The sequence below is a fragment of the Lissotriton helveticus genome, chromosome 9, assembly GCF_964261635.1.
Source record: "Lissotriton helveticus chromosome 9, aLisHel1.1, whole genome shotgun sequence".
Lineage (NCBI taxonomy): Eukaryota > Metazoa > Chordata > Amphibia > Caudata > Salamandridae > Lissotriton > Lissotriton helveticus.
The window spans coordinates 690390502-690413335 of NC_136070.1; the positions used below are offsets into that span (position 1 = coordinate 690390502).

Here is a 22834-nt window from a genome sequence, read left to right on the forward strand (position 1 = left end):
AGACAAATAGCCCTCCTAGATGCCATAGGCAAGGTTTTTACTAAATGTTTATTGAATTCTTTGAATGATTGGGTGTCTGTGTCTGCAATACTACCACTAGAGCAGACTGGCTTTAGGAAACAGCATGGTACTTTGGATAATCTTACTGCTCTTCAAATCTTGGTAGAAAAATATGTTACTGTCCGTAGAGGAGGCGTCTATGGGGCTTTCATTGACTTCTCTACGGCCTTTGATAAGGTAGACAGATCCTTGTTGTGGAGTAAGTTAATTAATTTAGGGATACCCTCCAGCTTGTTGAAACTAGTTATTGCACTACACACAGATACCTGGAGCAGAGTTTTAATGGGTGGTGAGAGAGGACTATCTAAGGTTATACCCACAAACAATGGACTTAAACAGGGCTGCCTACTGGCTCCACTATTATTTTCTTTATATATTGCTGACCTCCCCAAGGCTCTATCATCCTCTAGCAATGGTATTGCACCAGTTTTGGGGAGATCTCCAATTACGTGCTTAATGTACGCAGATGACATCTTAATTTTGGACCTCACCCCAAAAGGCTTGAATTGTCGATTACAAGCTTTGTTCTCTTACGCTGAGGCTCATTTTTAAAAAATAAATATTTCAAAAAGTAAAATAATGTGCTTTCAGGGAAAGAGAAAGTCCAAATATGAAAATTACTGTTGGTCCGTTGGGGGAGAAAGACTAGAAGTAGTCACATCTTATCCCTTCCTTGGGAAGATAGTCATGAATACCTTAAACGAAAAAACCCATACTGAGACCAATAGTAGGAAAGCTCTGGCTCAAGGGAAGAGTCTTATCTCTCTTTACAAAGTGACAGGTAAAAGGCATTTTTCCATATTGCTCGAGGTTTTCCGAGCAAAAATCCCGGCATCCCTAATTTATGGCCTAGAAATAGTGAACATGGCATGCTGGAATTTTTTGGATTCTACCGAAGGAAAAATACTTCGTAACCTAGCTTCTGTAAATACGCCAAATTCTACGTCTTCGTTAAGACAAGAATTTGGATTGCGCAGCTCTCGGGCCCAGGCAGCTGCGAGTGTAGTGCGTTGGGTTTTTAACATAGCTGGAGGAATGCCTGGCACACTGAGGTATCAAATAAAAAATGAGCTGCTGGGTTCCTTTAATGCTTATTCTTCAATTGTAAGGAATTTCAGACAGGCGATCACTTTATTACAGCTAGATGAACAAAGCCTCTTTTCACTATCTACAGCCCAATTAAAACTATCTCTAAAGACTGCGTCTTGGGAGCTAGGTTTCAGAATAGATAGTAGGACAAATAAAGCAAAAAGAGGAATGTTATCTATCGGTAATTTTTGTGAACTAAAAAAACCTCAGCCATATTTATGTTGGAATCTCTCACATGGAGTCAGGCGATTTATCCTTTTGCTAAGACATAACTTACTCCCTCTGAACTGTCTTCTGTCAAAATGGTATGGTGGTTCTGATATTTGTGATCTTTGTAATTTCAATTCCCAGGATTTGTACCATGTTGTTTTTGTTTGTCCAGCACTTATGGCATATAGGCGCAAATGGTTAAAACCTATGTGCCTTCAACTGGGTATTTTTACTGCCTTTGATTTTCTTGCAGCAATGCTGAACCCCCCAAATGAAATGTTTTGTTTTAAATTGTTCTATTTCTTTAAATGTTTCTTAACATTATATTGATATTTTTATTCATTTTGAAGAAATTTTCTGTTTATGTTAAATTGTTATGTGGATCTCAATTGAGTTCCGTTATCATAAATAAATAAATACGAAATACGATACTATGATCCTTTCCAGCACTTGGATAAGCAGAATGTCTATATGGATTTCCACTGTAATGGTTGGATTAGAATTCTTAGGGTGCAGGTGGCACTGGTTTTGGTTGGAACTCACATCTGCAAGACAAATAGTGTGGCCCAGTAAAAAGGGTGGGAGAGGCCTCAGTGGTGGCTAGGTTTGGTACTTCTTTGACAAATACAATTTTTCAAAAATACAGACGAATTACCTAATTTCTGATTTGGCAATTCACCAAAATGGAGCCTGAACAGTTTAGAGCTATGAGACAGATATTTTGCAATTTTATTTGAATGAAAATGACGTACTGCCAAGCAGGGGATATATCTTTTCAGGTAAATAGTTGGAGAAAGCACAAAACAAACACGTTAATGCTATTATTATGGTTGTCCCTCTGTTTGGGTGGAAAAGTCCCATGCATGGTGACAGACTTACACCCATGCCTGATTGCCCCACCTGCGGAAATGTCTGGATCATTGGTAACGATTTTTTGGTCATCGGTGAACGTTTATTATGCATGTGTTTCATGACCTAAGGCTCTTTCACAGTGGTGTAGGACAACTGCCCTTACCAAAAGTTAAGTAGCACAAGCGCAGTAGTGGCAGCATACTCTGTTTTTATAATAATGATCAGTAGAGTGAAGAGACCTTTTTACCTTGTCACTGGAGTGGGGCCTACTGGCCCACTCATGTAAAGTCCCATTGCTGTGGGCCCTTGGCCTACATTGTGCTAGTATGTGTTCCTATGTGTGAGATCGAAGCCTGCAGTATCCATATTGGAAATTCAAGGCTTTGGAAAGGCATGTGGAAGTGGAGGAGCCATCCCAGAGAAATTTGTGGATTGCCACATTCATGGGAATTGGGTGGGACACACACTGGAGGAAGGGAAAGCCAGGCTGTCGTGTGCACACTAAAGGAATCTTTGATTCTGAAAAGGTCTCTGATCAGTGAGGCCTTTGCACATTATCAGAAAGAGAATGGGGCTGATAAGAGAAACACTGCAGAGATAGGGAATTATAAAGAGCAAGGCTGGGGGCTTGGTAACCTGTTGCTAGGCACATCAGGGAGGCGGATATTCAGATGTGGTCCTCAAGTCACTCCCATGACCTGTGTGTGTGGTGGGGGCTATAGTACTTAGAGTCACTCCTGCTATGAAAGACTGCTTCCTGTGCAAATAAGGGACAGGGCAGAGTGGCTACTTCAGAGGAGGCAACGCCCAACCCAGACTTCAAAGACTGAGACACTATCTCATATTTTGTCTGGAAACTGGTTATAAAACTGTGAGCTTGCATCTTCCAAATTTTCAAATGTCGGAAAGTCAACTGTGGCTGTAAGTCCACATGGAGAAGCGCAGCTCTACTTATGTCTTTTGTGACCGGAACTGAGGCCAAGGTCTGCTAGTCTTCCTCCTGGGTGAGAGGACCTCACCCTAGAGAATCAAGACCACTTGCCCTGGAGCATCAGTTTCGGCCTGCTACTGAGATCAGCTTACTCTGTGAGGAAGAGGAGAGTGCCTGGAGGAAGCGATATCCAGTGGGGATCCTGGCAAGTGGATCCCTGAAGTGTAGTTTAAAATTCCAGTCCTGCAGGGACCTCTGCACTGATCGTGTCGTGTGCTGCTGTTTGTGACCCGTGTATGCCAGGTGGGGGCCAAATAAAGATTAAGGGCTGTCTGGTGCATCACTGTAACCAAAGAGGACCGTGGCCGTGTGCAGTGCTTTGAACTGGAGGGACTGACAGTTTGTGTACTACGTTTGCCTCCCCTCGTATGCGTGGTGGGCGCCACTGTGACGACAGAGGGCCAATCCCCTTGAGCAATGTACGAAAGTGAAGCGCAGCAGGTTTCAACCCCCTGTAAGCAGAGCATCGACGCAACAACCAGAATCCAGAAGCCACTCAAGATCTACAGCTGGAATCAGGATGATCTATGCATTACTGGAGCAACAGAGAGGATGCTTGTTGCCCCGCCTGCAACATACAGACTACAACTTATCACCGAGCAACTGACCTGGGCCCAGGCCTTCCTTATCACCACACCAGCTGGGATGGGTAAAACTGATCACTGGGCTGCGGAGCCCATGTAGGAAACATGCTCTGATTGTAGTGCTACAGCGATGAGGAACTTTGACTTTTATAAAAAGCCATTTTGGAATTTCTATGACTCGTACTCACTCGAGGGACCTAGCCTAAATGTTGCCTTGAGTAATCGGGGGAATAACTTCAGTCCATAGATTGGGATGTGTGACTCAAAATCAAACCTAGACAACTCTAGGGTGCAAGCCTTATGAGGACTGAATATTATTTGCAGTGTGCCGTATTTCACTTTGTATTTGTATATAAATACTACTTTTAGCATAAAAGCAGGTATCTGGCTGGGCATTCATTTATTGGGGTTGCTGAGCCTATGCAGAGTCTTGTGCCCGTGTAAACCTTCCACCTATCTCCCCCATGAGAAGCCTTGGCCCTGTCACTAAGAGCCCATGATAATTCGGGCTCTGGACATCAGGAGATAAAGGTTTCCCCCTTCACTGTTGTGTCCAGTAACTCCTGCTTGCCCTGTGGCCGTTTGAAAGGGGTTCTGACTAGGCCTGAGTGGTGAACTCCGCTCCGTTTGCAGAGTTTTCTGCACACCGCGGAGCTCGGGGAGGGCAAAAAACTCCACTCCGCGTAGTGCAGCAGAGTTTTTCCCTGCTCAAGCTTGCAAACAGTAAGTTCTCGAACGCGAGCTGCATGAAGACCAGCTCAAACGGCAGTTCGCACTGCACTCTGCCACTTGCGGAACTCTGCAGAGTTTTTTTTGTCATTTCATGGAGTTCTGCGTAGCAAAACTCCATGAACTACGTCCAGGCCTGGTTCTGACAAGGAATTGGGGATATCTCTTTTCAGGGGACAGCACAAGACAAACACTATAATGCTATTGTTATGAGTGGTGAGATAGTGAGACTAGAACAATCTAGAATCATCCCCCGTGGGCACTCGTTAAATCGTCTTCTGAATGAGGAAGACTTCCAGTTTGAGGTTTTTCTCAAATGTTCATTTTATTTCATGATTGACATTTAAAGTCTTTTTTGATTATTTTTGCAAACAATTTGATAATATCAGGCAATGTCCATTTCAAAATCACCAATGCATTTCGGGCATTAGATTCATGCCCTTCATCAGGGAGACGACACTACAAAAGATATATGATGAGTGACTGTTAATATATGATTAAAAACGGGTAAACAAACAGTTAAAGCAACATGGTTAACTCATTAGCATTAGGCTAAAAATGTAATGTACTAGTCAGTTGTTAAATTGGTTGGACTTCGTTGTACCAAAGACAGGTTATTGCAACAGAAAACATTCAAATAAAGAACAGTGTGTCAGTGTCACTTACATGCCTTTCCAAATCAGAGGTTCGAAGTCTAGAAGGAAAGTAAAGGGACTGGTTTACTATTGGTGCGGTCTGCGCGGTCTAAAAGCGTTATTAGAGGGATGGTCAGTGAGAAAAACGTTGGAATAAGACTAACCTGAATAGTTAGATTCCGGGTGTAAATAATCCAGTGCTCACTTCGGTAAATGCGGCACGAAGAAGACGCGCTTCCCTATTCAAACAGAGAGTTATCTGGTCATGTGGGTAGTCACATGACAAAAAGGATAGAAAAAAGACTAAACGTAGTTGGGTGGTTCCACTCGCTAAAGCGAGGGTAGATATCCATCTGCAGCTAGATGCCCACTCCAAAAGGTAAAACAATTTAGCACGAACTCATGTTTACCAGTTGGCAATATAATCTGGAGTATGCTACGCAAAAAAAATAAAAAAATAAAAAAATAAAAAAATGAAATTAAAATCAAAGGACTCGATCCACTGTGTGTTGCATGTGGGGAGTGTGAGGTTGAGAGATTAGTCTGTTGCGCCACCGTAGTGGTGGATGGTATCAACGAGTGTTAGACCTTAAGCCTAATGTTAGTTAGGGATGAGTGTGATGAGTGTCCTGTGTGAAATATACCAACGCAATAGGCACAATAAATGATCATAGGAGCAATTAATTACAGGTAACATGCAAGTTCAATTCTCTCATTCAAGCCCATTGGCTTCTGGGTTGACAGTTTCTGGATCCATTGATTTTCTCTGCGGAGTAGATGGCTGGAATTGTCACGACCTTCAATTTTAGGAACAGTTTCCAACACAATGAATTTGATCTGTGAAATGTTATGTTTCTCTTCCGTGAAGTGCAGTGATAAGGCTGATTTGATATTTTTTAGTCTGATGTTTGACTTATGTTCAGTTAAGCGCACTTTGATGCGGCGCTCAGTCTTGCCCACATACATCTTGCCACACGGGCAACGTATCCCGTATATTAGGTTGCTTGATTCACAAGTTGCATTAACCTTGAGTTTGATTCGATGGCCTTTGGATGGGTGGTTTATGCTACTGCCTCTGATGATGTTATTACAGTGACCGCAGTTGAGGCACGGTCTAGTACCAGAGTAAGTGGTCTTGTCCGTGCTGGGGTTTTGTAGGATTTCTCCCAGGTTCTTAGCTCTGCTGAAAGCAAAAAGTGGTGGTTGGCTAAATGATTGTTTAAAATCAGGTTCAAGATTCAGAATTGACCAATGTTTGCGAATGATTTGTTTGTATCTTTTGCTGGCTGTTGAAAATTTTGATACCGCCACTATCCGTGACTGTTCTGTTTGTGGTTTGTAAGTGAGTAAGGTGGTTCTGTTGATGTTGTCAATTCTCTGTCTAGCTTGATTGACCACAGATGGCGGATACCCTCTTGCTAGAAACTTGCTAGTCATTTCTTGTAGTCGTACCTCCAAAGTGGTTTCATCCGATGTTATTCTCTTCACTCTCGCCATTTGGGAGAATGGTAAATTGTTGATTAGGTTTGGTTCATGAAAACTAGAGTGTAGCAGCATGTTATTTCTATCCGTAGGTTTCACGTAAAGGTCCGTTGTGAATCCCATGGGGGTTCTTGTCACTTTAACATCCAGGAAATTGACTTCAGTATTGGATGTGACCCATGTCAGTTGGATGCGTTGGTCGATGTCATTGAACTTCATCAGAGCATTGATGAGTTTCTCTTCGGTGTTAGTCCAAACGATGAAGAGATCATCGATGTATCTCACGATCATTTTCAGGTTGTCAGTCCATTCCTTGTTAGATAGAATGTGTTGGTTCTCATACCACTGCATGAAGATGTTAGCATACACGGGCGCTGCCGAATTGCCCATTGCCATCCCGGTGAGTTGTTGGTACCAGGTGTTGTCTATTTTGAAGTAACTATGATATAGTATAAAGTACATCAGTTCCATAAGGAAAGTTTGGAGGTCTCGATCCAATTCAGTTTGAAGGAGGGCTGCTTCCATCGCTTCAATGCCCATGTCGTGAGGTATGCTAGTATACAGACTCCGTACGTCTGCAGTGCATAGGATGATGTTTTCTGAGGGGTTCAGGGTCACCTTCTGGAGTTTTAGAAGAAATTGAGACGTGTCTTTGATGTATGTTTGCATTGTCTGTACCGTGGGTTGCATGTATCTATCCAGTAGTTGTCCGATAGGTTCGTGGAGACTGCCTCGTGTGGACACGATCGGTCGCATGGGTGGATCAAATGTGTTCTTGTGGATCTTAGGGACCAGTCTAAGTGTTGGACTTCTGGGATGCAGGGTTATCAAGAAATTCTTCGTCCTCTCGTTTATGGTGCCGTTCGTGAATGCTGTATCAATTATGGATTTGAGGTTTTTTGAATATTCTGAAGTTGGGTTGTAGTCCAATCTTCTATAGGTGTTGATATCCGTGATATGTTCCATGACTTTAGCATTATACATCTCGCTATTCATGATTACGATGGCTCCCCCTTTATCCGCTTTGGTGAAATTGATCAATTCATTAGAAGCCAGTTTTTTTAGAGTATCTAGATCCTTCTGAGTAGTGTTGCGACTTTTGGGTTTCTTGTGTGATATCTTGTGTAGGTCTTGTTTCACAAGGTTTTCAAATAAATCCAAGGTTTTGTGGCTGGTCGGTGCTTGGAAGGTACTGTGCGGTCGTAGTCCACGTAGTTGATCGCTGTCGGGTTGTGGGCGGTCCGGCACGATGTTGTCGAAGAAATGTCTCAATCTGAGTTTACGCATGAGTTTGAAAAAACTCACCTCCAGTTCTAGATTGTCAGTGGTGGCTGTAGGTACAAACGATGTTCCTTTCTGTAATAATGTCAGTTCATATGGGCTAAAATTGTAGTCGCTTATATTGATCACTAGTTGTTTTGTGGTAGATTCTTCTTGGTTCTTTTCTCCTTCTCCTTGTCCTTCTCCTTGTTTATGGCTGATGTACTTCGTGTAGTCGGTGGGCAAGACTGAGCGCCGCATCAAAGTGCGCTTAACTGAACATAAGTCAAACATCAGACTAAAAAATATCAAATCAGCCTTATCACTGCACTTCACGGAAGAGAAACATAACATTTCACAGATCAAATTCATTGTGTTGGAAACTGTTCCTAAAATTGAAGGTCGTGACAATTCCAGCCATCTACTCCGCAGAGAAAATCAATGGATCCAGAAACTGTCAACCCAGAAGCCAATGGGCTTGAATGAGAGAATTGAACTTGCATGTTACCTGTAATTAATTGCTCCTATGATCATTTATTGTGCCTATTGCGTTGGTATATTTCACACAGGACACTCATCACACTCATCCCTAACTAACATTAGGCTTAAGGTCTAACACTCGTTGATACCATCCACCACTACGGTGGCGCAACAGACTAATCTCTCAACCTCACACTCCCCACATGCAACACACAGTGGATCGAGTCCTTTGATTTTAATTTCATTTTTTTATTTTTTTATTTTTTTATTTTTTTTGCGTAGCATACTCCAGATTATATTGCCAACTGGTAAACATGAGTTCGTGCTAAATTGTTTTACCTTTTGGAGTGGGCATCTAGCTGCAGATGGATATCTACCCTCGCTTTAGCGAGTGGAACCACCCAACTACGTTTAGTCTTTTTTCTATCCTTTTTGTCATGTGACTACCCACATGACCAGATAACTCTCTGTTTGAATAGGGAAGCGCGTCTTCTTCGTGCCGCATTTACCGAAGTGAGCACTGGATTATTTACACCCGGAATCTAACTATTCAGGTTAGTCTTATTCCAACGTTTTTCTCACTGACCATCCCTCTAATAACGCTTTTAGACCGCGCAGACCGCACCAATAGTAAACCAGTCCCTTTACTTTCCTTCTAGACTTCGAACCTCTGATTTGGAAAGGCATGTAAGTGACACTGACACACTGTTCTTTATTTGAATGTTTTCTGTTGCAATAACCTGTCTTTGGTACAACGAAGTCCAACCAATTTAACAACTGACTAGTACATTACATTTTTAGCCTAATGCTAATGAGTTAACCATGTTGCTTTAACTGTTTGTTTACCCGTTTTTAATCATATATTAACAGTCACTCATCATATATCTTTTGTAGTGTCGTCTCCCTGATGAAGGGCATGAATCTAATGCCCGAAATGCATTGGTGATTTTGAAATGGACATTGCCTGATATTATCAAATTGTTTGCAAAAATAATCAAAAAAGACTTTAAATGTCAATCATGAAATAAAATGAACATTTGAGAAAAACCTCAAACTGGAAGTCTTCCTCATTCAGAAGACGATTTAACGAGTGCCCACGGGGGATGATTCTAGATTGTTCTAGTCTCACTATCTCAGCATTGTATTGACGTCGTGGGACCCTCGACGCCACCCTTTTGGTGCACCAGAACCCTCCCCAAATTTGGTTCAAATATCAAATAACTTTTGAGCTGTGCATCCATCCAACACCAATAGATTATTGTCCACATAGAGTCCACGGGACGGATGGCACGCACCTAATCACAACTCCTTAAACTAACTATGAGCAACTACGACGATATCACGAAAAGCACGGAAGCTAGGGCCTCCACTTTCGCTTTTGAAACCAAAGATGCCGATCAGATTTACTCCTTAATCAGGGAAGAACTTACGCAGGACAGCACAAGCCGATCTAAAGAGCAAAATATAAGACATTTATTGTACCTCACGAAACGAAAAACCAACCAACAACTACATGCAAGTACACTCATAAGGTACCATCGGAACGCACGCATACCACGTGGCCTGAGGATTGCACTCAAACCATCCCTCTGCAAGCACTCAAAAAAATTTCAAGAACGTTGGTACGAAATATTGAACAAATGTTCATTAGACCTGATTCTGTTAATTATACAGGAACTATCCAACATTCTAGAAGAACTTAGCACGGAGATTGAGGAAACTTCAACTGAACTATCTAGGATGATGACTGAGGATGAACTTAAAAATACTCTGGAAGACATCAAAAACCAAATAGACCGTCACACCAAGGAAATAAACGAACGAAAAATTCGCAAATACAAAAGGGATACTCTTGATTACCGCCTTGGGGAAGTCTACACATGGGCAGATATTTATGCACAAAAACGCAGAAACCGCCCATACAACTCAAACACGGACACATCCTCCACAGATAGTGACACGCAGAGATCACGCAAGCCTCAATCCACCCGTACTCCTCATGATAAGACACCAACGGAGGAACCCACCACTAGCAAAACCTCTGATATAAATCCTTTTTTAGACCAGGGCCAGGCCCAAAAAGGAGACCCCGGAGAGGGCCAAGGAAAAGACAAAGAAAGGGACCCACCGACTACACGAAGTACATCAGCCATAAACAAGGAGAAGGACAAGGAGAAGGAGAAAAGAACCAAGAAGAATCTACCACAAAACAACTAGTGATCAATATAAGCGACTACAATTTTAGCCCATATGAACTGACATTATTACAGAAAGGAACATCGTTTGTACCTACAGCCACCACTGACAATCTAGAACTGGAGGTGAGTTTTTTCAAACTCATGCGTAAACTCAGATTGAGACATTTCTTCGACAACATCGTGCCGGACCGCCCACAACCCGACAGCGATCAACTACGTGGACTACGACCGCACAGTACCTTCCAAGCACCGACCAGCCACAAAACCTTGGATTTATTTGAAAACCTTGTGAAACAAGACCTACACAAGATATCACACAAGAAACCCAAAAGTCGCAACACTACTCAGAAGGATCTAGATACTCTAAAAAAACTGGCTTCTAATGAATTGATCAATTTCACCAAAGCGGATAAAGGGGGAGCCATCGTAATCATGAATAGCGAGATGTATAATGCTAAAGTCATGGAACATATCACGGATATCAACACCTATAGAAGATTGGACTACAACCCAACTTCAGAATATTCAAAAAACCTCAAATCCATAATTGATACAGCATTCACGAACGGCACCATAAACGAGAGGACGAAGAATTTCTTGATAACCCTGCATCCCAGAAGTCCAACACTTAGACTGGTCCCTAAGATCCACAAGAACACATTTGATCCACCCATGCGACCGATCGTGTCCACACGAGGCAGTCTCCACGAACCTATCGGACAACTACTGGATAGATACATGCAACCCACGGTACAGACAATGCAAACATACATCAAAGACACGTCTCAATTTCTTCTAAAACTCCAGAAGGTGACCCTGAACCCCTCAGAAAACATCATCCTATGCACTGCAGACGTACGGAGTCTGTATACTAGCATACCTCACGACATGGGCATTGAAGCGATGGAAGCAGCCCTCCTTCAAACTGAATTGGATCGAGACCTCCAAACTTTCCTTATGGAACTGATGTACTTTATACTATATCATAGTTACTTCAAAATAGACAACACCTGGTACCAACAACTCACCGGGATGGCAATGGGCAATTCGGCAGCGCCCGTGTATGCTAACATCTTCATGCAGTGGTATGAGAACCAACACATTCTATCTAACAAGGAATGGACTGACAACCTGAAAATGATCGTGAGATACATCGATGATCTCTTCATCGTTTGGACTAACACCGAAGAGAAACTCATCAATGCTCTGATGAAGTTCAATGACATCGACCAACGCATCCAACTGACATGGGTCACATCCAATACTGAAGTCAATTTCCTGGATGTTAAAGTGACAAGAACCCCCATGGGATTCACAACGGACCTTTACGTGAAACCTACGGATAGAAATAACATGCTGCTACACTCTAGTTTTCATGAACCAAACCTAATCAACAATTTACCATTCTCCCAAATGGCGAGAGTGAAGAGAATAACATCGGATGAAACCACTTTGGAGGTACGACTACAAGAAATGACTAGCAAGTTTCTAGCAAGAGGGTATCCGCCATCTGTGGTCAATCAAGCTAGACAGAGAATTGACAACATCAACAGAACCACCTTACTCACTTACAAACCACAAACAGAACAGTCACGGATAGTGGCGGTATCAAAATTTTCAACAGCCAGCAAAAGATACAAACAAATCATTCGCAAACATTGGTCAATTCTGAATCTTGAACCTGATTTTAAACAATCATTTAGCCAACCACCACTTTTTGCTTTCAGCAGAGCTAAGAACCTGGGAGAAATCCTACAAAACCCCAGCACGGACAAGACCACTTACTCTGGTACTAGACCGTGCCTCAACTGCGGTCACTGTAATAACATCATCAGAGGCAGTAGCATAAACCACCCATCCAAAGGCCATCGAATCAAACTCAAGGTTAATGCAACTTGTGAATCAAGCAACCTAATATACGGGATACGTTGCCCGTGTGGCAAGATGTATGTGGGCAAGACTGAGCGCCGCATCAAAGTGCGCTTAACTGAACATAAGTCAAACATCAGACTAAAAAATATCAAATCAGCCTTATCACTGCACTTCACGGAAGAGAAACATAACATTTCACAGATCAAATTCATTGTGTTGGAAACTGTTCCTAAAATTGAAGGTCGTGACAATTCCAGCCATCTACTCCGCAGAGAAAATCAATGGATCCAGAAACTGTCAACCCAGAAGCCAATGGGCTTGAATGAGAGAATTGAACTTGCATGTTACCTGTAATTAATTGCTCCTATGATCATTTATTGTGCCTATTGCGTTGGTATATTTCACACAGGACACTCATCACACTCATCCCTAACTAACATTAGGCTTAAGGTCTAACACTCGTTGATACCATCCACCACTACGGTGGCGCAACAGACTAATCTCTCAACCTCACACTCCCCACATGCAACACACAGTGGATCGAGTCCTTTGATTTTAATTTCATTTTTTTATTTTTTTATTTTTTTATTTTTTTTGCGTAGCATACTCCAGATTATATTGCCAACTGGTAAACATGAGTTCGTGCTAAATTGTTTTACCTTTTGGAGTGGGCATCTAGCTGCAGATGGATATCTACCCTCGCTTTAGCGAGTGGAACCACCCAACTACGTTTAGTCTTTTTTCTATCCTTTTTGTCATGTGACTACCCACATGACCAGATAACTCTCTGTTTGAATAGGGAAGCGCGTCTTCTTCGTGCCGCATTTACCGAAGTGAGCACTGGATTATTTACACCCGGAATCTAACTATTCAGGTTAGTCTTATTCCAACGTTTTTCTCACTGACCATCCCTCTAATAACGCTTTTAGACCGCGCAGACCGCACCAATAGTAAACCAGTCCCTTTACTTTCCTTCTAGACTTCGAACCTCTGATTTGGAAAGGCATGTAAGTGACACTGACACACTGTTCTTTATTTGAATGTTTTCTGTTGCAATAACCTGTCTTTGGTACAACGAAGTCCAACCAATTTAACAACTGACTAGTACATTACATTTTTAGCCTAATGCTAATGAGTTAACCATGTTGCTTTAACTGTTTGTTTACCCGTTTTTAATCATATATTAACAGTCACTCATCATATATCTTTTGTAGTGTCGTCTCCCTGATGAAGGGCATGAATCTAATGCCCGAAATGCATTGGTGATTTTGAAATGGACATTGCCTGATATTATCAAATTGTTTGCAAAAATAATCAAAAAAGACTTTAAATGTCAATCATGAAATAAAATGAACATTTGAGAAAAACCTCAAACTGGAAGTCTTCCTCATTCAGAAGACGATTTAACGAGTGCCCACGGGGGATGATTCTAGATTGTTCTAGTCTCACTATCTCAGCATTGTATTGACGTCGTGGGACCCTCGACGCCACCCTTTTGGTGCACCAGAACCCTCCCCAAATTTGGTTCAAATATCAAATAACTTTTGAGCTGTGCATCCATCCAACACCAATAGATTATTGTTATGAGTGGCCCAGAAAATAGGCTGGATTTTTCCTATCTCTAGAGTGGCCGATATCAGGGATACCAGTAATTCCTAGCTGGAAAATCCAGCCCATAATGAGTTGGATACTGAAGGTTTACTAAGGAACAAGGAAAATACTGGAAGAAACCTTTATTCTAGGTCCATTCTTCAGGTAATTTCTCATTGCCCCGTACTTTTGCCCTGAGATTTTAGCAGCCAAAATGTCCCTGTGAAAGTAAAGCGATCCACAGTGTTCCCACAGAGAACATCATTTTGATGAAGCTGTTAAATGTCTCCCTAGAGAGTGGGTGGCGGAGGGGGACGTCACCATGAAGCTATAAAAGACCCACAGACAAAAGATTGCCTTTGTGCTCTTCAAAGACATCCTGCCCTGCTGGAGTCCTCTCAGCTGCAGGTTCTCCACGAGGGCGGGGGAGCGTCACCCGCAATCCCTCCCCACTTCCCGCATGCTCAGAGCCGCCTATGAAAAAATAATATGGCAATGAAATTAATGATTTAATGGCCATTTTATTTTTCCAATGTGCGCTCCACATGTTGTGCCCCGAGCCAATAAAGGGGCGCGTCCTCAGCTGCAGATTAGCATCATAGAGGATTGGAGCTCTGGTGAGCCTGAGAAGCGCACTTTGTAGCTCTCCACTCTGCTGTCTTAGACAGCTGGGTGGAGAGCAATCATAGGCCTCCAGGGCCTGAAGAAGGGTCTGACCAACCTGCTCCATCCAATCCTGCTGCTCTCATGCAGCATGTGAGCAGCGCCAGAATTGGTTAGGGAATCTCCAAAGCAGACTGCAGTTTCACCGAGGAGGACTGGACGACATCTGGCAGTCGGTAAGTACTGTTTATTTAACTTTTATAAATAAATAAATTGCGCTATTTGGGGTGGATAGAGGGGTTGCTTCATTATAGGCTTTTGGAGGGAGGGTGTATTATTTTGGGCTTTTGGGAGGGGGTGTTTAATGATGAGCATTTGAAGGGATGGGGGTGCTTTATTTTGTTTTTTCAGGACGTGGTGGGGCACTTTGCTCGCCCAACCACTTTCAAAGGTTGCCAGAGCAGGCACCAGTTCAACAAGCATTGGGAAAGCCATAAGGACTTTTGGCTGTTGGCTGTAGCAATGTGTTTCTGCCATGTTGTACACCAGTGTGGGTGCTGTTCAGTATGGCTAAAGTTAGTGGCGTGAAGTGTCCTAGAGTGGGGTGGGAGGCGTAGAGTGTCAAAGACTGGATTTGTTGGAGTAGAGTGTCGTCCAGTGGAGTATGGGGAGTAGAGTTCAGTGGTTCAGTGGCAGTGTCATAGATTACAGTATCATAGAGTGCAGTGGTGTAGAGTGGACTGGGTTGGAGAGGATTGAGGTTGTGGGGTGGATTGGATTGACGTAGAGAGGGTTGGATTGAGTGGAGTGGATTGGAGTGGAGTGGATTGGTTTGGTCAGATTGGATTAGAGTGGGGTGGATTGGACTGGAGTGGGGTGGATTTGATTGGAGTACAGTGGATTGGAGTGTGGCGGACTGGATAGATTGGATTGTGTGGGGCAGACTGAACTAGGATTGGATTGAGGTAGAGTGGGCTGGATTGAACAGCAGTAGAGTGGGGTGGACTGGATGGGGGATTAGATTACAGTGGAGTGGGGTGGGGTGGATTGAAATGAGGTGTGGGGATCGGGTGGACTGGAGTGGGGTGGAACATAGTGGGGTGAATTGGATTGGGGTGGGGTGGATTGGATTGTAGTGGGGTGGATTGGATAGAGTGGAGTGGTGTAGGGTGGAGTGGGTTGGAGAGGATTGAGGTAGTGGGTGGATTGGATTGAGGTAGAGAGGGTTGGATTGAGTGGAGTAGAGTGGGGGGGTTGGAGTGGATGGTCTGGATTGGGCTGGGGTGGATTGACATGGGGTGAAGTGGATTGGATTGAGGTGGATTAGATTGGTTTGGGATTGGATGGATTGGATTAGAGTGGGGTGGTTCGGACTAGAGTGGGGTGGATTGGACTGGAGTGGGGTGGATTTGATTGGAGTGGGGTGGATTGGAGTGCGGTGGACTGGATGGATTGAATTCAGTGGGGCAGGCTGAACTGGGATTGGATTGAGGCAGAGTGGGCTGGATTGAACAGCAGTAGAGTGGAGTGGACTGGATGGGAGGATTAGATTGGAGTGGAGTCGATTTAAATGAGGTGTGGGGGTCGGGGTGGACTGGAGTGGGGTGGAACACAGTGGGTTAGAACATAGTGGAGTGAATTGGTTTGGGGTGGGGTGGATTGGAGTGAAGTAGATTGGATTGCAGTGGGGTGAATTGGATTGAGTGGGCTGGATTAGATTGGGGTGGATTGGATTGAAAGGACTTGGATTGGGGTGGGGTGAATTGTATAAAGATGGAATAGATTGGGGAGAGGTGGACTGGAGTGGGGTAGATTGGATTTGACTGGATTGGAGTGGATTGTATTGGGATGAGGCGGATTGTATTGAGTGGGGTTGATTGTATTCAGGTGCAGTGGATTGGAGTGGGCAGATTTATTTTAGATTGAAGTGGGGCAGATTGCTTTAGAATGAAGTGAAGCTGATTAGAGTGAGGCAGATTGTTTTGGATTTGAGCTAGGTTGATTGAGTTGGGCGGATTGTTTTGAATTGGAGTGGAGCAGGTTGTTTTGGATTGGAGTGGGGCAGATTGTTTTAGATTGAGTGGGTCAGATTGTTTTGGATTGGAGTGGGACAGATTGAATAGGGGCAGTTTGTTTATGATTGGAGTAGGGGGATTTGATTAGAGTAGGGTAGATTGGGGAAGGAGTGGGGTGCATTGAATTGGGGTGAGGTGGATTGGATTGGATTGGAGTGGGACCGATTGTTTTGGATTAGAGTGGGGTAGAATTGAGTGGTCAGGTTGTTTTCGATTGGAGTGGGGGATACGAGTGGGGCAGACTGATTTAGATTGGAGTGGGACGGATTCAAGTAGGAGGGATTGGAGTGGGCAGATTGTTTGGAATTGGAGTGGAGCGGATTGAAGTGGGTAGATTGTTTTGGATGGGAGTGAGGCAGATGGGAGTGGGGGATTGTATTGAAGTGGGGCAGATTGGATTGAAGTGGGGCGGATTGAAGTGGGGCAGATTGTTTTGGATTGGAGTGGGCCAGATTGTTTTGGATTGGAGTGGGGCGAATTGGAGTGGATTGGATTGGGGTGAGTGGTTTGGATTGGATTGGAGTGGGATGCGGTGGATTGAGTGGGGCGGATTGGAGTGGGCAGATTGTTTTGGATGGGAGTGGGGCAGATTGCGAGTGGGGTGGACTGGAGGAAGGAGGATTGGATTGTATTGGAGTGGGGTGGATTGGGTTGTAGTGCGCCGATTGTTTTGGATTGGAGTGGGCGAATTGAAGTGAGGCGGAGGTGGATGTTCCTAACTACCTAAAACCGACCAGAGGAAAGACTTAGATCCTGCTGTGATAATCCAGAAATTCTGGGATTACACTGCACCAAAAAGACACTATTTGGAATGGTAATTGGGAATGGTTATTTTGAGTAGGACAAATCTGACTAACTAACTAAAGATTCTCCTGCAGCTATGGCTGATACACATAAACAGTGATATTTCATTGTTTTAGAATTTATAGTGTGCTATTCCTTTACAAATCATATGAGGCAGAATTAGCATAATAACTCAACAATTAGAAATAAGATCAGAGCAAAAACGAAATACATCCTACACAATGTTCATCATGGAGCCTTGTCGGACCCTAGTGGGATCACTGGGACTACATAGTGGTTGAGGTTGTTGGCTCCTTGTGTTTTGGGGTCCGTCCTATAATGGCTTTTCAAATTAGGCCAAGTCCAGCCGTTTCTGCATGTTTAATCTTAGGGTAGCGAGGGCGGGCAATCACAGGCTTCTCAAGGAGGTAGTGTGTGGGGCACAAGCTCAGAACGCTACGATCAACCTGCAGACAGAAAATTCCATTTCCAACTCAAAGCTTGCATTTTTTTTTAAAGGAAAGTATTTTTTATCACTTAGCAATACTAAATACTACACAACCAAATTTAAGGGTACAGGCTAATATCTCTTAGCACGATTTTCCTCTGGGCACTACACCACCTTAATCTGTGCTCCCTCTCATCTGTGTGATACTTATACTTACTGCCCCCAGATATCCTGGTCTAGAGGATGAATTAAGTGCAAGTGCAGATTTTGTTTCCCGCGTGTTCAAATATATAATTATGCAAAAAGAACATTTGAAGGACAGAATGCTGCACAATGTCAAACATTCACCCCGGTACAGAGATCTGGGCCTAAATCCATCGTTTCTTTGCTCAAGCATCCCGGAACCTGTTTCGGAGCATCACCCCCTCATCAGCCAGGCTAGCTTGACTCCAGTGGCACGGAGAGCAATGTACCCACGTCTGGGCATACCAGTCCCACTCGGGGTGACAAATGCAAAAAGAACAATTGATGGAAAGAATGCTGCACAATGTCAAACATTCACCCCAGTACAGAGATCTGGGCCTAAATCCATCGTGTTTTTGTTTCCCATGCCATTTCAGCTCAGACCCAGCCAAACGCAAATCAACCTTTTTCTTTTTTTTTTAAACATTTTTATTTGCATTTTGAGTAAAGCTCAACAATACAGTCATACATTTAGCAACGTTCATCCCTCTATTCCCGGACCCGCCTCCCCACAATCGCGACAGTTGGTATGTGTCACATTATACAGTTGAGAAAAAAAAAAATTCTGATCTATGAATAAGCTTCTCTCAATTTCTCTTCCCCGTCCCTCCCGCCGTCACCCACGTAAACTAGTAGATTAAGAATGGGCTCAACCATCCCCCAACCCTCCATCGAGTCCATGATAGTGCCTCCATCTGGACCAAATCTTTCGGAACTTCTTAGGGCACCCTCTGGATTTGTAGGTCACCCTCTCCGCCGCCATATATAGGTCCAGCCCAGTTCTCCAATCCTCTAAGTCCGGGGGATCGGAGACCCCCACTGCCTCGCTATGTCCCTTTTCGCCACCACCAAGGCTAAAACCAGAAAGATCATGAGAGGGCGCGGCAGATCCACATCATTGGACATCCCTAGTAAAGCCAGCTTGCGCTCCTGTGTAAGTGGTACCTCTAGTATCTCCTGTAGTTCCGAAAAAATGGGGGTCCAGTAAATTTGAATTACCCCACATGACCATAGTACATGATAAAAATCTCCACCTGCCCTGTGACATCTAAGACATCTGTCGTTTTCTATTTTCCCCATCTTATATAGACGTACCCTGTCATAATAGATTCTGTGCAGCACATTGTATTGAATGAGGCGGAGTCTGGATTTAATCCCCACCTCTCGGGGATGCATTAACACCATATCCCAATCCAAGTCCTCAAGTGCCCCTACCTCACTCTCCCAAGTACTTCTAAGTTTCGCTAGGTCCCCCAGCATGTTGTTGGTTAATGTTTTGTAGGTGAGTGAGACAGCTTTCCCCCGAATCTGTTCCTGTAAGAGCCTTCCCTCCAATGGTGCATATTCCGATAACCCCGACAGGTGTATATTTTGTGCCTTCCAAGCATGGCGGAACTGGGTATACTTGAAAATCTGTGAGTGTTGGAGTCCAAATTCGGCTCTCATAGCTTGGAAGGATTTCAAATCCCCCTTGGCTATCACATCGCCAACAGTGGAGATTCCGATGTCATCCCATCGTTTGAAACCCCTTAGTTTGTGTAGTTCATGTAGCCATACACAGTGCCACAGTGGTGTCTGTCGGGTGGGAGTCCTATCCCAGCCTGTGCGTTTCATGGCCTTATTCCAGGCATGTAATGTTATCAGAGTCGCCGGAAGAAGTGATCGTTTTGTGGGGCCTCCATATAAGTAGTGCAATAAGTTGTGGGAGGACAGTTTATGCCGTTCTAATGTATATGTGGGATGGTCCGCCGGTGTGTGTAACCATTCATTAATTGGGATCATGTGTTCCGCCCAATAGTAGGCTTCTAGGTTCGGAGCGAGATTCCGCCGCTATACTGGTGTCTTTGGAGCGTAGTCAGTGCTATTCTAGGTTGTTTTCCCAGCCAGAGAAAGGTCCGAAGATCTGAGTGGATTTTACGCAGTAGCGTCTCCGGGAGGGGATAATATTCATTTTGTAGGGCGTATAAGTATTTGGGAAGAACAATCATTTTATACATGGCCGCTCGACCTAAGAGTGTAAGTGGCAGGCGTTTCCATCTCTCCATGTCTGCGGCAGAGTTCAGCGAGACCCTTTCTATATTTTTCTGGAGCGAGAGTGTCTTATCAAGGGTGATATATATCCCTAAGTATTGAAAACCTTCTGTAGTAGTGATTAATTGTCGTGGCAACGTTGTCCAGTGGTTACCGCCCCCAGGGTCTTATAGGATTGATTTATGCCAATTAATTGTGTAACCAGAGTGTTGGCCAAACGCAAATCAATCTTGACCCTGTTCCCCATGGGTCTAAACTGGGGTCGCATGGTGAGCAAAAGAACAATGGATTTAACCCAGATCTCTCGACTGGCGGTGGATGGTTGATTTGCTCTACATTCCGACCATCATCTGTGTGTCTTTTGCAAATATATAACCAGTCACTTAAACCACGTTGTTGTAGTGGGTAGGAAACAGTCTTGAGTCCTCACACACACTTTCAATCCCACTTTGATGCTCACTTTATAGACTGGTGATATGAATCCACTGTCTCAAACTTCCATAACTGGTTATGGGTTGTTCTCTTTCAAGTGTCCACATCAGGTTGTCCTCCAGGAGCTGCCTTTGAGTCAAGTGATGGTTCTCACAGCAGGTAGCCTTGGTGCTGTATCCAAGCTGAAGCATCAACAACATGGGCACAAAGAAGTGTGATGTTTCAGCACCTGGCTTTCATCAGCCTTCGTGGAGCAGTAATCAGACACACAAAAGGGCACATCTGACCTAGAAACTTCCTCACTTTGCACAATGTAAACTGTATTCTATTGCAGCGTATACATAGCACCTATTACCCCTGTGTGGGGCGCTGAAGCACTTGCCTACATGAGTAGGACACTACACCATGTAGTCCTACCCTTCACCCCCTACCATCACCCAAAGGGCTATGATCAGTAAGAACTAATCACCAGCCCCTTACTAACAAAGTCTTCATTGAATTTCTAAAGGTAGCCAAGTCTCCATCCTTCTCAATTCAGTGTCTGGATCTCCACCCTCCAGTCACAGGAATTCCGGAAATACACTTCCATTGTCTGGTGAAGTAACCTTTATACTTCATCTTTTGCTTTGCCAAATCATGGGCGTCCTAAATGTATCCCTCTGACTTCCAGCACTCTGACTCATACACACGTCAAATAAACTTTACAGCTTACAAATTATAATACATAACCATTTAAAAAAGCACAAGACACGTTTCATTACATTAAAAGTACAGACCCAAATGTACAGTACAAAAGTTCTACTAAGTATTCAATAGTAGGGGTATGTGGGGGAAGGACACAGTGATTCCAGTGTTACATTTTTTTTTTTAAACACAAAATTTATCTTACAGTGCATATTCCAAATCCTTTAGGGGTCCAAACATTTTCTAAGTTTCATTGAACATCTCAAAAAACCTGCCACAAAATGGATACATTCTGGTCTTAACAACAATAAGTAACAGAGAGCGGGGCGTACCTGTCTAAAATTTAACTTTTTTAAAAGGGGTTTTAAATAAAAGTTCCTGGGGAATTCATAGAACTTGCAAAAGAACACACAGTCTGACTACCACACGTACTACATGCATACTGTAAACACACACACACTCAACATATAGGATGTCAGTGCAAGGTTCTTGGTTTCACATAGCAGCTGAATATTACACAAATGGGGCGAGCAAGTAACAATCTCACTAACACAGATACAAAGTCAGGTATGCTGCCATCACTGCTTTATGTGTTGAACCCAGGACATGGGCAGCAGTCTGTGGTCTTCTGTGGGGGCACATTTACAGGTCCAAGTCACAGGACAGGAACTGGACCACGAATTGTCTGGGACAAACTTGGGTCTCTGAGCACATGCTAGATTAGCACAATGCCAGGGCCAAAAGTAAAAAAAAACAGGATACCAGATATACAAACTGCCGGGCACTCAGGCAGGGGCAGGGTTATGTGCTTGATAAACATGCAGGGGACATTCCCGTCCCACAATCTCTATCTCATTACTCCAAAGTCTTTGAGGATTTATGTATTAATTGATAATATGTGCTGTGTTATTTAAAGCTCACTGTATGCCTGCTTGCCAGGTTACATCATATTGGGTCGATGATTGACAGCAAAAAATAACTTACCTGAACGCTGTCACACTCTTTCAGTCTTCTTCTGGGCACAGGCTCAGAGACTCCACTGCAGCCAATTCTGGTGCTGCATGAAAGCAGCGTCAGGTTTGGCCTGAGCGCTATCAACTTGTGCTCTCAGGCAGACTGGGAGCCTGTTCCTGCTCTCTCCAGCCCCAGCATCGCATCTGGGGCTAGAGAGAGCTTCAGTGTGCATGACGGTTTGACCGGCCTGAGACGTCTGGCCAAACCATCATGCACACTTTAACAGTGCTCCCACTCCCCCACCAGCAGTGTCATCCCCTGGACCAGCCCCCAAGACTCATTAGCGCATATGAAGCTGATAGACGCAGGCGCGCCAAATCTGCAGCACACTTACTACACCAAAACTCCATACTGGTAGATAACACTGCCAACCTACAACTGTTCCTCGTCCCTGCATTGAAGGGTAGGTTTTGTCCTCACTAGACCATTAGAGAGCACCTTGGGGTTCAAAAAAGCCTGCCACTGGTGTCTTGATACAATGCAGATAGG

General features: G+C 43.8%; 1 protein-coding gene across 3 annotated transcripts in view; it reads left to right on the forward strand.

Moving 5' to 3' along the window:
- CTSW (cathepsin W) overlaps positions 1-22834 on the forward strand; it is a 1136802-nt gene that overhangs the window by 1064662 nt on the left and 49306 nt on the right. The window lies entirely within an intron of this gene.